Below are 10,515 nucleotides of genomic sequence, written 5' to 3' on the forward strand. Positions count from 1 at the left end.
CGTACCGGATCTATATCCGGCAAAGGACCATCACATCGACAACCCTCCCCAAAGCCTTCGGGGAGCAACCTTATCGCTACAACAACAACATGACCGTATTTTTAACCATTTCGGGCATATGCGACACAGGTGTCCCAAAAATATTTCCTTGTACAGCAAGTAGGCCGTCAATATATTACTAGCTTTTTCGTTATAAGTTACTTAATCTTATCAGAATGTATACATCCGAACCGAGTCTCATTAAATTTAAAAAGTGTTTATTTCTGTGTATTTCTATTACGAAAAGCTTTTCGGTTAAAATGCCCTACAGTCGGAAAGTTCAACCTACACAATGAAACTTCTCCTAATGGACTGAGGCTGATTGACTTTGCCGGTGCTCGAAAAATGGTCATATCCAGCACGAGGTTCATGCATAAGAAAATACATCAAGCTACATGGCTGTCCCCCGAACGAAATACTCGCAATCAGATCAATCACGTTGTGATAGATGGACGGAATGCCTCCAGTATTTCAGATGTGCGCACGATCCGAGCACCTAACATCGACTCGGACCATTATCTCGTCGCAGCCAAAATACGCATCAGCCTCTGCGCGGCTAAAACCAAGGAACAAAAAACACAAGGAAATCTACACGTTGAAAGGCTGCACTCGCAACAGACTGCCAATGATTTCGCAACTCGACTCCCACACCTGCTCTCTGAGAGCTCAACTCAGCCTGAAGGAGCAGTTGGAGCATATCTCCAAAGCACTTCGTACTGCCGCCGAGGAAAATATTGGTTACCGGCGGCCACGGAAAAACAACTCGTATGACGAAGAATGTCGCGTTGCAGCCGAAAGAAAAGACGCTGCCTACAGGGCTACGTTAAAAGCGAGTGCAACAAGAGGTGTGTGTGAACGCTATCGCGAGTTAAAAAGCGAAGCGTGACGCCTTTTCAGGAAGAAAAAAGCAGAGACAGAAAGGCGTGAGTGCGAGGATCTTGAACTGCTAGCCACCAACAACGCCCGAAGATTTTACAAAAAAATTCAACGACAGACGGAAGGTTTTAAGACCGGGGCAAACTCCTGTAAGAACGAAAACGGCGACCTTGTAACTGATGTCCAAAAAATACTTAGATTATGGAGGGACCACTTCTCTGCTCTCCTAAATGGAGACGTCGATTTACCGCACAGGGATGACGCACCCGATCCCGCAATCGATGATGATGGAATAAATGTCCCCCACCCGATTATGACGAAGTTGGAATAGCAATAACCATATTGAAAAACAACAAGTCCGCGGGCGCTGATGGACTGCCTGCGGAGCTATTCAAATACGGCGGCGAGGAGTTGGTAAGGCGCATGCATCAGCTTCTTCGAAAAATATGGGCGGACGAGTGCATGCCCACGATTGGAATCTAAGTGCTCATTGCCCAGTCCACAAGATGGGGAATACTACAAACTGCAACAACTATCGCGGAATCAGCCTTCTTAATATAGCATATAAGGTCCTGTTAAGTGTATTGTGCAAAAGAGTGAAGCTCACCGTGAATCGGCTGATTGGACCTTACCAGTGCGGCTGCAGGCCTGGTAAATCTACCATCGACCAGATTTTCACAATGCGTCAAATCTTGGAAAAAAAACCCGCGAAAAAAGAATCGACACACATCACCTCTTCGTCGATTTTAAAGCCGCATTCAACAGCACGAAAAGGAGCTGCCTATATGCCGCTATGTCTGAATTTGGTTTACCCGCAAAACGTATACGGCTATGCAAAATGACATTTTGACGACGAATTGAGCAACATCGTCAAGCCGTTCGAAACTAAACGAGGTTTCAGACAGGGTGACCCCCTATCGTGCGATTTCTTTAACTTGATGCTGGAGAAAATTATACTAGCTGCAGAGCTTAACCGCTCTGGAACAATATTCTATAAAAGCGTGCAATTACTGGCATATGCGTATGACATTGATATCATCGGCCTAAACACTCTTGCCAATATATGCTACTTTGGACAAGGTAGGCAACTGAAAAGTAAATTCCTCTCCCGGCAAACGAAAATCATACTCTACAAGTCACTTATCGTTCCCGTACTGCTGTATGGTTCAGAAGCATGGACCATGACAACATCAGAAGAAGCGGCTCTGGGAGTGTTCGATAGAAAAGTTCTTCGAAAGATTTATGGACCTCTATGCGTTAGCGATGGAGAGTACCGAAGAAGATTTAACGATGAGTTGTACGAGCTATACGCAGACATTAACATAGTCCAGCGAATTGAAACGCAGCGGCTGCGCTGGCTAGGCCATGGTTTGCGAATGAAAGATGACGCTCCGGCCAAGAAAGTGTTTCTATTCGAACCCGCCTATGGAAGCAGAGGTAGAGGGCGGCCCCCAATCCGTTGGAAGGACCAGGTGGAAAACGATTTGAACTCCCAATTTGTGCCGGTTGGCAGAGAGAAGGAGCAACTGGCGCGCCTTGTTGGACGGCCATTACCATTTAAACGGTTAAGCGCCAATTAAGTAAGTAAAAGCTCTCAGTGAAAACCCATCTGCCGTGCAGATGCCGTTCGGTGTCGACATAAAACATGTAGGTCCCGTCCGGCCAATTTGTAGGGAAAATCAAGAGGAGCACGACGCAAATTGGAAGAGAAGCTCGGCCTTATATATCTTCGGAGATTATCGCGCCTTACATTTATTTTTTTTATAAGCAAGTAAGATTAAGTGCGTGAAACATTTTGGGTGGATTAAACTCTTTGCGTAAAGTTCAAAAGAAACATTTTTTAAATTGATCTTACAAGCTTTGCGAGTGTGTTATTACTGTGGCTTGAAGCTTATGTTGTGAAGGTTTCCGAACAATCCCATATTTTTTTGTATCCTTCGTTTAATCCCTTCCACGCTAGGGTATATGGCTTTATCATGGTCTTCATCAGGTCAAAATGAATGCAATCAAAATCTGTCTGAAGCTGACACGATGTTCAATTGGAGTCAAAAGGGTTTCTCATGCCAAATTACTGACTCAAAGTCGATAAAGCTGTACGGGTCAAAACCCACGCTAAAAATTTGTGTTCATGTATTTCCCTTTGTTTGGCAAACGAAAACAATTCCAATAAACTACCAACACGTTGACAAATGAAGCTTGAAGGCCACTATTGACACACCGTTGGGCCATTGCCGTTTTCACTTAGTCGCTGTTTAGACACAATAATTTTGCTGCTGAAACTCCTTACTTGACTAATAGGGGATGACGACGAAAGCGGACATGCACCGAGTTGCTTATGCTGGGCGACTTGCTTTGTGCTGTCTTTCTTCTGTTGTCAAATTCTGGTTTTTTTATACCCAGCTGTACTTGTACACAGGGTATTATAACTTTGATTGGATAACGGCTGGTTGTACAGGTATAAAGGAACCGAGATAGATATAGACTTCCATATATCAAAATCATCAGAATTGAAAAAAATGTTTATTGAGCCATGTCCGTCCGTTCGCCTGTCCGTTAACACGATAAATTGAGTAAATATTGAGATATCTTCACCAAATTCGGTACACGAGCATATCTGGACCCAGAATTGATTGGTATTGAAAATGAGCGAAATCGGAAGATAACCTGCCCAATTTTTATATATATAACATTTTGGAAAACACAAAAAACCTGATTATTTAGTAAATAATACACCTGGCACCGCCCACTTGTGACAGAATCAATTTAACAAATATTATTAATCATAAATCAAAAATTGTTAAACCTATCGTAACAAAATTCGACAAAGAGGCTAGCTTTACTATAAGGAGTGCTTTTAAGAAAAATTAACAAAATCGATTAAGGACCACGCCCACTTTTATGTAAGAGATTTTTAAAAGGTTCGTGGACGAATAAAATTAGATATATATTTGCAAAAAAGACCTTTATAGCAATGGTATTTCATTTCCCAAATGGATTTATAACAATAAATAGGAAAAACTTCAAATTTAAAAAAATTTGCGAGGCACCGCCGCTTTTATGATTAAGCAATTTTCTATGTTTCGGGAGCCATAGCTCGAAGAAAAATTAGTTCAGAATATAACCATATGTATATGTATTATTCCGCAGCCTTGTAACACTATTAAGCACACAAAACAAACAACAACAGCATTTTAAGTGTACAGCTGGGTATGTAATGTTCGGTTTCACACGAACTTAGACTTCCTTACTTGGTTACACTGTTTTTGTACACAGCTGAGCAGAGCTCACAGAGTATATTAATTTGTTCGCATAACGGTAATCCGTAACGGCATAAACTAATCGAGATAGATATAGACTTCTATATATCAAAATGATCTGGGTGAAAAAAGAAATTCATTTAGCAATGTCCGTCCGTCCGTCCGTCTGTCCGTCCGTCCGTAAACACGATAACTTGAGTAAACTTTGAGGTATCTTGATAAAATTTGGTACGTAGGTTCCTGGGTGCTCATCTCAGATCGCTATTTAAAGCGAACGAAATCGGACTATAACCGCGCCCACTTTTTCGATATCGAAAATTTCGAAAAACCGAAAAAGTACGATAATTCATTAAAAAAAAATTGAAATGAAAACAAAACAAAAACAATTAAAAGCATTGAAAAACAAATCAAAACAAACATATCTAATGCTTGTTTTTATTAGGTCAAAATGACTGACATCAAAACTGCAGCTTGACTGACCCTGTGGTCAGTTGGGGTCAAAGCTGTTTCATTCTGACACATTACTAACTCAAAGTCGATAAAGAAGTTCATGGTCAAAATTCACGCTAAAATTTTGTGTTCATTTATTTCACAACCTATTTCATTATTTGCCGTTGTTTTACACGCTGTGTCATTATATGATGATGGGACGCCAGTCGGCAAACGAAAATAAAATGCCAACATGTTAGCAAATGAAATTTTAATGGTAAATGGGCAATTGTCGTTTTCATTTTTTAGTCATCTTAGTTGTCACTTTGTAGTCAAAATCGACGGCACACCATTTGACGTTGTATAAAAAACAGTTTTTTTTATATGAATTAATCGGGGATTGCCCGTATTGCTTTAAATGTATGAACATTTATTTCAAGCAATTTTTAATTGATTAATAAAGCGTACCCCCGACTTCATCGTCACTGAAAAACGCACTTTCATAAACTTCAAAAAAGGAAAGTGGGAAGAATATAAATCCTTTACAGACAACCGCTTTGCTGCCCTCCCTATCCCGACTGATGCCCGCCAAGGGAAGCGTGCCTTCCGTAAGGTCATTGAATCCGCCTCGGCACATTTTATTCCCGCCGGGAGAATTCCGAAATCCGGCCCCACTTCCCGGCGGAGGCCTTATAAGACAGCTTGATCCAGGTGACCCCCAAATAAGGGATGTAAACCAACGCATCAGATTGCTTGTGGATGAACACAAGTGGGCGAAATGGGAGGAGCACCTAAGAGCTTGTAACCTCTCTACCGGTGTGGGTAAACTTTGCTCCACCGTAAAGTTCCTATCGAATCCGACCAAGCACAAAGACAAAGTTTCCATCGCCTTTGGCGACAAAGTGCTGTCGGACGCGAAAAAATGCGCGAGCGCTTTCTGCCGACAATATATAATGCATCCTACGTTCGACAAAGATAGACGAAGAGCCAATAGAGACGCACATAAACACAAATTCAGCGCGTCCCCAATCACCATCACCGCTAAAGAGGTTGAGGACGCCATTGGTCGTGCTAAACCATCCAAAGCAGTGGGCCCAGACGGCATAGCCATGCCGATGCTTAAAAGCCTAGGGAAAGAGGGTTTCAAATATATAGCGCCTGTCTTCAACCTGTCTCTTTCCACCTTTGTCATACCTGAGAAATGGAAAATGGCCAAGGTGGTCCCGCTACTAAAGCCTGGGAAACCAGCTAACATAGGTGAGTCGTATCGTCCGATATCTCTCCTATCGCCAGTGGCAAAGACGCTTGAAGCCATTTTGCTCCCTTATTTCCAAGCAAATTTGCAGCTAGCCCCTCATGAGCATGGCTTCAGAAAACTCCATAGCACTACCACCGCGCTAAATGCCATTAGCACCCAGATAAATTGCGGTTTAAATCAATACCCTTACCATAGAACAGTACTCGTAGCGCTAGACCTATCAAAAGCTTTTGATACGGTCAACCATGGCTCGTTACTGCAAGACCTGGAAGGGTCTACCCTCCCCCCATGTCTTAAAAGGTGGGCCGCAAATTATCTGGGTGGTCGGCAGGCATCGGTGCAATTTAGAAACGAAACATCAAAACCAAGGAGAATTAAACAAGGGGTGCCACAGGGTGGTGTCCTATCCCCACTTTTGTTTAATTTCTACATATCTAAGCTACCTTCACCACCGGAAGGAGTCACAATCGTTTCCTACGCCGATGACTGCACAATAATGGCCACAGGCCCAGGCCCAAATATCGATGAGCTATGCAATAAAATAAACGGCTACCTCCCTGATCTCTCCAGTTTTTTCGCCTCGCGAAACCTGGTATTATCACCGACTAAATCTTGGACGTCCCAAATGTCGACCATTTTGAACATCCACGTCGATGGCACTACGCTACCGACTGTCCTACACCCCAAAATCTTGGGTGTGACGTTTGATCAGGATCTACATTTTGGTGAGCACGCAGTCGCAATTGTTCCGAGAATTCAGAGCCGTAACAAAATCCTCAAATCCCCCGCTGGCAGTACTTGGGGAAAAGATAAAGAAACGCTCATGACTACATACAAAGCAATTAGCCAGCCGATTACGTGCTACGCGTCACCCATATGGTCGCCAAGCCTAAAAATCACCCACTGGAAGAAACTACAGGCCTGCCAAAATACTGCTCTCAGAATCGCCACGGGCTGTCTTCTTATGTCCCCAAAACACCATCTGCATAATGAGGCGAGAATACTCCCCATCAGGGAGAGAAATGAGATGCTGACCAAACAGTTCCTGTTGAATACCCAGAAACCTGGGCATCCCAACAGACATCTGATTGATGAACCAGCACCGCCTAGGGGCTTAACGAGTCATCTCCGTATGCATTTTGAGGAAATACGGTACCTGAGAACCCAGCCGTATGAAGCGAAAAAACACAAGCAGGTCCTTGGTGAACTCCATAAACAGGCGTCGGACCTTTATGCCGGGAATTGCCCGGTGAATCCGGTACTTATCGAAAATTATCCAAAACTCGCGGAAGAGGAACGCATACTCCCCAGGGAAACGCGTGTCACTCTTGCTCAACTTCGTTCTGGATACTGTAACAGGTTAAACTCTTACCTATCCAGAATCAACCCCGATATACAAAATGTATGCCCCGCTTGCAATGTCACCAACCATCTCTTCAATTTTAATGTAGAACCAACGCCTCTAACACCCCTTTCCTTATGGTCCACCCCTGTTGAAACGGCAAGTTTCCTTGGATTCCCGTTGGAGGATATTGATGACAATTTGTGATCGGTCGCGGCTATTGGGTGGGGCGAGCATTGCTACAACAACAACAACAACAACGTATGGAATGTGTGGAAGATAATATATGCGAAAAAAAGGCAATTGGGAAAAACTTTGCAACAACTAAGGCATGACGTAGCTGAATGCGTTTCTAACCATTTCAACTATCGTAGGAGTGCGAGTTCGACTCCCACTCCCGGGAGAAAAGGCTTTGAACAGATTTACAAGGTATAATCGAAACAGCTGTCGCCTTGTCCGTCCTGATGTCACGTTGTTTAAATTTTTCCCAAATTATTAAATAAAAACAGTTTTTGCCTGACATTACAGTGTTTGCCAAATTCAGTTGCATGTCGGAAAAGCGAACTCACTTAAACTTGTCACTGCCTTCACTTCATTGATTTCGTCATGGCTTGCCTTTTAAAAAATTCACTTTACATATGGGATAGCCCAAATCCGTATTTTCTTTTTCATTTTATTAGTTAGCGTGCACTTACTTTAACAGAACATAGGGTTGTTGATTTACGAATCACACAATCATACTTCTTGTTACTACAGCACTTATTTAGCGTTCGTTTGCAACAAAGTTGTACGTAGTGTAAAAAGTTGTAAGGTAAATTTTCCTTTTAAGTAGCTATTTTAGAGAGTTTTTTAAAGAAAGTGCAATCCAGTATGGTAAGTAGTGTTAGAGAATACGTCTTTTCAAAATACAAGGCTTTAATTTATGATCTATCTATATCTATCTATAAATCTTATAAAATAAAGTCGCTAAATGTTATTGTACGCCCATCACTTCACACAGCATGCTCCGATTTTAAAACGGCGTTTTACATTTGAAAGCTCAGCAATGTGATATAGACATGTTCGATATAATTTGAAGGTATATATTATAAGGGCATGGAAAATTGTCAAAATATCAGGTTAACGCAACAAAAATGGTTAAAAGTTCATCGTCATTTGAAAATCTAATTTTTAAACAAAAGTTCTATTTTTTTGTAATGTTTGTGCTTTAAGAAGATTTAATCTATCAATATACATATACAGAAGGATGTATGTTTGCATGCGGCTTATGGACTCGGAAATCATTCTCCGATTTGGATCAAATTTGCAGGGTCGCTTCATGGCAAACTCAAGAGAATTCCTATCAAATCGCTTCTAGAAAGAGGACCCGGGAAAGATTTATTCGAACAAATTCTAGTCACGGTTTGATTTGCCTGAAATTGGGTATTTAGGTATCTCTTACCCTAGATTACTATTTACAAGAATATTTTCCGAAAAACGGACCAGGGACTGACTGAGAGTAGAAGAAGCACTCCGACTGGGACTTGGGCTTTGACTGGGGCTGGGAATTTTGGGCTGGGACTGTAACTGGAACTGGGACTAGGAATAAGGGATGGAGAAAGAAAGGGACTAGATAGAGAAAAGAGTGACGAAGAAAGACACTGAGAAAGAGATGAAGCTGGACGCAGATAGAGCAAAAATTACGGAGAAGAAACAGAAGGGCAGGGTGACTCCTCCAATAAAAGGTTAAGAAAAAGGGGGAGGGAGAGTTAGAGATAAAAACTTCTTAAAACTTAATTATATAGATCAAAGTTAGGGCAGAACAAGTTCTGCCGGGTCTGCTTATATTTATAGATAAAAGAGATGAAAATAAATTTTTTCACTTTTTGGAACTTTTTATATTCTGCTTACTGGGCTCACTTTCAATATATGCAAAAAAATTAAGAATGTGATAAATTAAACAACAAGTGTCTCTTAAAACAAATAATTTATTTTTTAAGCTTATAATTGCCGTTTCATAGCACTTTAAGAAAACCAAACTAAAATTTGTGTGCTATTGAATCATAAAAATCAATAAGTTTTAGAACAAAAATGAATACCCAGCAGAAAATGAAAAGCGGGACATTTAGTATTCACACTTGTACCAATAGCGCTTAGGTTCGAGCTAGGTATATATTTAAATAAATTAATCAAAGTCTGCGACTATTTCAAAACCACCTGCCACTGAATTAGTTAAAGACGCGTTCAAAAGGCAAGATCATTGTATACCTCTTTAAAGCGTTCCTAATTGGTGTCTTAGGTGGTTCTGAAATACTCGTAAACTTTTATTAATTAATTTAAATCCGTATTGGTCAGACTTCAGCATTGTTGATACAAGTGTGGCTACCTACTCTCCCGATATGCATCCGATTAGCACCAGTTTGGAGGTAGTCATTAAGGGCCGTTTTACCATCTCCAGCTAAGGTAGATCTTATCTGGAGGATACCTACTTACCAGATAGATTAATTTGACACTTATGTTTTCACGTACACAGGGTGACCAACCAAGGGTTGAATCTATGATTGGGAAATTTTTTATTTATGGTAAAACTATTAAGGGGGATGATAAACAGTCCATTTCTGCTTGGCGAGGTGATGTTTAATCTCCCTTTTAGGTCCTCTCGGTATTTCCAACCGCTATATTTAAATACATGTAGATCGAGTTTTCAAATACATGAACCTCTTCGTTGTCTGTGTCAAGATTTCAATAATCACTGCAATAATATTGATACTTGCGACACACTTTACAGTATAAAAAATATATAATCACTGCCTTGAACTCATAACTGTTTCAAAATCACATGTTAAACTAAATATGTTACCTGCTCCAGTTACTTTGGGCGGGTGGCTTAGAATCACGTCCTTTCCAACCTCCCACACATCGCAGCCCTACTCATTGTGTGTTAAATATACATCAGCTGCTCGAAATCACGTCCATTCCGACAGCACTAATAATCAATAGTTACTTTGGGCGGGTGGCTTGGAATCACGTCCTTTCCAACCTCCCACACATCGCAGCCCTACTATTGTGTGTTAAATATACATCAGCTGCTCGAACTCGCGTCCATTCCGACAGCACTGATAATCAATTCCGTTGCTCGGCATCACAGTCCATCCCGACAACTGATTCAATAATATTTGTATATACATATTTTATAATATAATATTGCTCACTATGTATGCTTGTTAATTTTACACTGTAATCCGCATTTATATTCATTCATTCATTCATATTTAGTCTGATTAATTGTGAAATTTGTAGACTAACAAATAAATAAATAAATAAAAACATCTTTT

Source organism: Eurosta solidaginis, unplaced genomic scaffold (assembly GCF_040869045.1).
Source record: "Eurosta solidaginis isolate ZX-2024a unplaced genomic scaffold, ASM4086904v1 ctg00001092.1, whole genome shotgun sequence".
NCBI lineage: Eukaryota > Metazoa > Arthropoda > Insecta > Diptera > Tephritidae > Eurosta > Eurosta solidaginis.